Raw genomic sequence first — 7,012 nt, forward strand, 5'->3', positions numbered from 1 at the left:
AGAGCTTTGAAATCACTATAAGACATTGAAAATAAACAAAGAAAGCTTTATAGCTTAGTAAGCTCATATAATATAAACATAACTAATCAAAAATACACCATCCATCAAGTTAAACATATTAACATGAAATTCATGATTACTAACAAACTTTTCACATGCTTATTCATACTCTTATATGCAAAGTTCTTAACTTCTTCAATTTAAAGCTCATACTATGCATGTACATACCTATACCAATCCATATTAAGCTCATACATATTCAGAATACCATTGAATACTAGATATTTTGCACACAAAGTGCCGGTCATAGCTTAAGCTATCTCAAATCGCACACTAAGTGCCATACATAGCCGAAGCTATCTCGATCTTGCACACTAAGTGCCATATATAGCCAAAGCTATCTCGATCTCGCACAGTAAGTGCCACACATAGCTAATTTGTCATCGAACATGACTGTAGTCCCGTATATACAATTTATGGAATATCAAAACATTAAAAAGCATAATTATAACAGTGTTTATTTCATATGAACTTACCTCAGATATTAAAATGGAGAATCGAGTCGATTAGTCGATAACTTTTGCTTTTCCCCAATCCTGATCCGAATTTCATTTTTCTTGATCTAAATACATTCAAAGTTAACTCATTTAATCAACTATTTATTCAATTCAATCCAACATATACATTAGGGCTATTTCACACATTTGCCCCTAAACTTTCACATTTTTCACAATTTAGTCCTTATTTCATAAAATCACAAATTAATGAAATTTGCAATAGACCCATGCTAACTGAATTACCATAATGCCACTAGCAGTCCATAATTTTCATTTATTTCACAATTTAACCACCATATTTACACATTTCACAATTTAACCCCTAATTGTCAATTTTATCAAAAATCACTTTAAAAATGTTGTTTATCTAACAAAAAGCATGTATTTTCTACCATTAAACATTAAAATACCTCAACATTCATCAATGGAAAAACCCTAAACCTTTAATAGTTTTGCAAAATAGTCCCTGGGCTAGCTAGATTAAGCTGCAACAATCTCAAAAACGTAGAAATCATTAAAAACGAGACAAAAATCACTCACTAATTGCAAAAATGAGCTTGGCCGAACCCTAGCTTCAAAATATGGCTATTTCTCCTTGATAAATTCAGCTAATGGAGATGAATGAATCAAATTTTATGTTTTTGTTTTATTAAATTATAACTTAATTACTCATTTACCTTTTTAACCTCATTACTAATTCAAAATTTCAATAATGCCATGCCATTTTCACCCACTATCCAATAAATGGGTTAATTACCACATAAGGACCTTTACTTTTGAGTTCTAAAGCTATTAAACACATTTAGCTATTAGAACACTAATTTTACACGTTATGCAATTTAGTTCTTTTATCAAATAAAACACTCAAACGATAAAATTTTTAAACGGAACTTTCACACAATCATTCTATCATACTGTAAACATTAAAATAACAATAAAATTATTATTTCAACCTTGGATTTGTGGTTTCAAAACCACTATTTTGATTTAACTAAAAACGAGTTGTTACAGTAATAGTTCATAATCATGAATAAACATAATTATCAGGCAAGCTTCATATACATGTATTTTCCATGTCATGTTTCAATATATCAAAAAAATATCATTTCCTTGTATTTCAGGTATATACTGGTAATAGTTCATTTTGAACTCATGTTATCTCATATCAGAACTTTGCCCGTTGAACTATTTAAAATGTCTATGGATACATGGGTAGTACACATGTAGTGTACAAAACTATAATCTATTGATTCATATTCAAGAATGCTCGTACGAGCACTTAACAGGAAGCTCTTTCTAGCCATATGACGGGAAGCTACGGAGAGCCATTAATGGGAAGCTCATATGAGCAAATATCGGGAAGCTCTGAAGAGCCATTAACTGAAAGCTCACAAAGAGCCTTTACTCGGGAAGCTCATGAAGAGCCATACTTTCGGACACTTATAAGAGCTGCGGTGTGTCCACAACACATGTAGGATCACAACCAATCGGGATGCTCCGAAAAGCGGGAAGCTTGCAAGAACCATATAACGGGACGCTCATGAGAGCTAATATCAGGACACTCTTTCGAGCTGTGGTGTGTCTACAATATATGCAAGACCACAACCAATCGGGAACCCTGTATCCATCGAATTTCATTTGTTAAAACGAGATTTAATAGTTGTTAGATATATTTGGATATTTGTTCAATACTTTTACATGACAATTATACATTTCACACACAACAATATTCAATTTAAAACATTTAAATATATAATTTTTTATATTAACTTATCTAGCTAATTTGCAGAAATACCAAGATTTAGGGGTATTTTGGTAATTTTATGTTTTCCTCTATTTTCCACCCAATCTTGATCTAAATTAATAAGGCCATTCAATTTATTAATTTAGATAATAATACAATTCATTTCATGCAATTTGATCACTTTTGACATTTTTACAAAATTACCCCTAAAGTTTTACTTTTATTCAATTTAGTCCCTAAACTGAAAACATGCAAATTAACCATTTTTAATACAAATTAAAGCTATCCAAATATTCATGGCATTCAATAAAGCCCATTTTTGCAATAAATTCACAACAAACTCTTGTATTTTTACCATTTCAACAATTTAGTCCCTAATCGAGAAATTCATCAAAAATCACATAATAAATACTTTTAATTAACAACTAATATATCAAATTCATCATTTAACATTAAGAATCATATATATTCATCAATGGAAACATCCAAAATCTTTAAAAAATTCAAAAACAAAGGTAAGGTTTAGTTGGACTTAATTGTAACAATCTCAAAAACATAAAAAATGAGAAGACACGAGTAAAAATTGGACTCACATGAAGCAAACATGCAAAACCAGCTCAAGAAGCTCACCCCCTGTCTGTTTGGACCGAAATATGAGAAATTCTTTTAAAATTCAATTTGGATGTTTTAATTTCATTTTATTTACCATTTTGCCATTAAATGGCTTTATTTTATTATTTTCTTCTCTTATGCCGTCTCATCCTTTTCATTTAGGAAAAATTACTATTTAGGTCCTTCTTTATTTATTAATTATGCCATTTAATCACTTAATTGTTATAATTAGCAAGTTTTGTACCTTTTTCAATTTAGTCCTTTTTAATTAATTGACTACCAAAACGATAAAATTTTTCAACAAAACTTTAATACTACCTTATTGACACTTCATTAATATTTATAAAAATATTTACAGCTCAGTTTATAAAATGAGATCCCGATACCTCATTTTCTAACACCACTTAACCGGATAAATCATTATAAATCACAAATTACTAATTCAAAAACCTTTCTAAAACTATGTTTGACTCGTAAATATTAAATAATAATATTTACAAACTTAATTTCTGGATTTGGTGGCCTTGAACCACTATTTTCGACACCACAAAAAATAGGGATGTTACACACTTTCTTTAAGATTCTATTTGCTCCGACTTTTATTTTGGTTAAAGAAATACTGACAAATGAACCTCGAAGATCTAATGAATTCAATGACTATCTGTGTTTTACACTGATAAAAATAGTCTACTGAGTATTGAACAAAGCATAGAAAGAGTATCAAATTCTATAAATAACTTCTGCAATAATTGTTTAAATAAAAATCTTTGAATATTAGAAGATGGAGGAATAGGAAGATGTTTTATTTTTGAAGTTTTGATGTCTTGGTATTTCTTCATGCAAATATTGACATATTGGAAATTGTTGTAATGTGCCCAAGGAAGTGACTACTTGCATCACTAATTTGCTAAAGGATGGTTGAAACCATCCATTTTCTTTAATCGATGGTCGAAACCATCCCTTTTCATATTTGATGGTCGAAGCCATCCCTTTTCATATTCGATGGTCGTCACCATCCCTTTTCTTTAATTGATGGGCGTCGATACTTTGTTGGATTTTTTCGTCATGACATGACATGATGATATAATATGATAGCATTTAAAACAAAAATTTAAAACGCTATTTAACGTATGAACTTACCTGGCTAAATTGCAAAAATGATAAGGTACAGGGGCATTTTGGTAATTTTCTCTTCTCCTCGACTTTCCACTTGATATTGATCTAGATTAATAATTTTATTCAATTTATTAATTTAGATAGTAAAAAAATGTATTTTATGCAATTTAGTCTTTTTTACAAAATTTCCCTTAAAATTTTACTTTTATTCAATTTAGTCCTTGAGCTTAAAACATGCAAATTAACCATTTTTAATGCCAATTCACATTAGCTGAATATTCATGGCAAACAAAACAGCCCACATTTGTAATAATTTCACAAAAATTCCTTGTATTTTTACTATTTCAATAATTTAGTCCTTAATCGAAAAATTTATCAAAATTACTTAAAAAAATACTTTCAAATATCAACTAACATTTCAAATTAATCATTTAATAACTAAAATCACATAGATTCATCAATGGCAACATTCAATATTTTTAACATTTTCAAAATCGAAGGTACAGGCTACTTGGACCTAGTTGCAACGATCTCAAAAACATAAAAATTATTAAAAATGGGGCCAAAATCACATACCATGCATGAAATTTCACCATGGCCGAAAGCTTCATCTCAAGAAAGGTTTCTTCCTCCATTAAAATTCGATGGAGAAAGATTGTAAAAGATGATAAAGCATTTTGATTTAATTTAATTTAATTTAATTGGCTAATTACCATTTTACCCTTAAAAACTCAACCAAATTTCATCAAATGCTAAGCCATGTTCATCCACTATCCTCTAAATTTGTTGAATTACTATTATACGCCCTAATTTCATGCTTTTATATCCATTAGATACAAATAATGCTATAACTTTTAAATTTTACATCTTTTATGATTTAGTCCTTTTTAATTAATTAACTATCAAAACGGTAAAATTTTTCAACGAAACTTTAATACCACCTTAATGACATCCGTAAATATTTAAAATATATTTACAGCTCAGTTTATAAAAACAAGGTCCCAATACCTCATTTTCTAAAACCACTTGACCTTAGGGTCTTACCATTTGAACTTAATAAATTGCTTATATAACATAAGTTATCAAATCAAAAAAAATTTAAAATCACATTTGACTCGTAAATATTAAATAACAATATTTATAAACTTACACGTCGAATTTAGTGGCCCCGAAATCACTATTTTGGACACCACTAAAGAACGGGCTGTTACACCTATCTTAATTTTTATGCATTTTAATTATTTTTATAAAATATGATTTTCCATCATTTTAGGATTTATTTTAATATATTTTAATTAAATTACTAGTTAGATATGTTAACGTAGAAGTTACAATTAATTTAGTTTTCCCTTCTTTGGGTACGATCCTTAGAGTACTCCAATACTTTGTTGTATTAATCTATATTACGACTTGGCCCATATACTTGCTGAAACCGCCTAATGATTTTATGTGGTTGTAGGATTTACACTCTAGTCATTAGTACATTCAAAGGTAGCCACTTGACAATTCAAACTAAAGCCAATCATGTTCCAAATGTTGTAATCTGTGGCTCAGTTTAGTAGGATGGCTATTGAAGATCCACACATTCATCTTCACCTATTCATGGAAGTGAATGACTCTTTTAAATTGGTTGAAGTTGCATAGGATGCCTTGAGACTAAAATTTTCTCCATACTTTTTGAGAGATAGAGCACAAGCATGGTTGAACTCCTTACCTCTAGATTTAATGACTACATGGAAAGAGTTGGCTGAACTTTTCTTGATGAAGTACTTTACTCCCTCTCTAAATGCCAAGCTCCTCAACGAAATCACTTTATTTTAGCAACTTGATGAAGAATATTTATATGAGGCATGAGAAGGGTTTAAGGAGTTATTACGAAAGTGTCCCCACAATGTCATTCCTTATTACATTCAAATGGAGACTTTCTATAATGGTTTGAATGCTCATACTATAATGGAGGTTGATGCTTCGAAAAATAGAGCTCGTCTTTCTAAGTCCTACAACGAGAAGAGTGGATGGAATTCATGAAGTCAACGCTCTTGCATCTTTGGTATCCCAAGTATCCTCAATATCAACTATGCTTAAGAACATGAACATGAATTCATTAAATGGTAACTCGATAGGGTAGCCTTTAGATCAATTCGAAAATGTTTCTTATGTGTATTTTGGTGATGGCCATGTTTTTTATAATTGTACTTCGAATCCAACATTAATTTATTACATAGGAAATCAGAATAGGAATGGGCCATAATTGAAATTCTACAAGTCTTCATAGAAACATCATCAAAATTTCTCATGGAGTAATCAAAGGGATGGTCCTAGCAACTCATCTATGTCTTCTTGACCAAATTATCCATCGGGTTATTCTCAAGAAGTTCAAAGATCTTAACAAGTTGAGTATTCTAAGACTCTTGAAAAATTATTGATGGCATGCATGGCAAAAAATGATGCACTTATCCAAACCCAACCAACAACATTGAGAAATTTAGAAAATCAAGTTGGTTAGCTAGTTAATAAGCTTAAAAATAGATCCCAAGGTGTTTTACCAAATGATACAAAAAATCTGAGAAATGTTAGCAAGGAACATTGCAAAGCCTCAACTTTGAGAAACGAAAAGACATTGGAGATAAAAAAATTCTAGAGCTAAGTATGAGCCTTCTACAATCCAAGATAGTGAGAAAATTCAAGAGAATGTTGGAAATCCTGATATATTGAAATTTACACCTACTTGAAATGCTACAATATTGTTGTAGTAAGTCCATATTTACAAATTGAAAATTTAGCTGCCACTATTTCCTCAATAGTTTAAAACGTAAAAATAAGATACTAAATTTAAGAAAATTTTGGATGTGTTGAGACATCTACATATCAACATTCTACTTGTGGAAGCCCTTAATAAAATGCCCCCAACTATTTGAAATTCATGAAGGATATTATTTCTAAGAAGAGAAAGTTAGAAATTTGAAACCGTAGTGCTAATTAA

General features: G+C 30.1%; 1 non-coding gene across 1 annotated transcript; it reads right to left on the reverse strand.

The window, feature by feature from the left end:
• Nucleotides 1–5,820: 5,820 nt before the first annotated feature.
• Nucleotides 5,821–5,927, reverse strand: LOC121213259 (small nucleolar RNA R71). The gene has a single exon (XR_005908642.1). It is a non-coding gene; the product is annotated as a small nucleolar RNA R71 (small nucleolar RNA).
• Nucleotides 5,928–7,012: the final 1,085 nt, after the last annotated feature.

This window comes from Gossypium hirsutum, chromosome A13 (assembly GCF_007990345.1).
Source record: "Gossypium hirsutum isolate 1008001.06 chromosome A13, Gossypium_hirsutum_v2.1, whole genome shotgun sequence".
Lineage (NCBI taxonomy): Eukaryota > Viridiplantae > Streptophyta > Magnoliopsida > Malvales > Malvaceae > Gossypium > Gossypium hirsutum.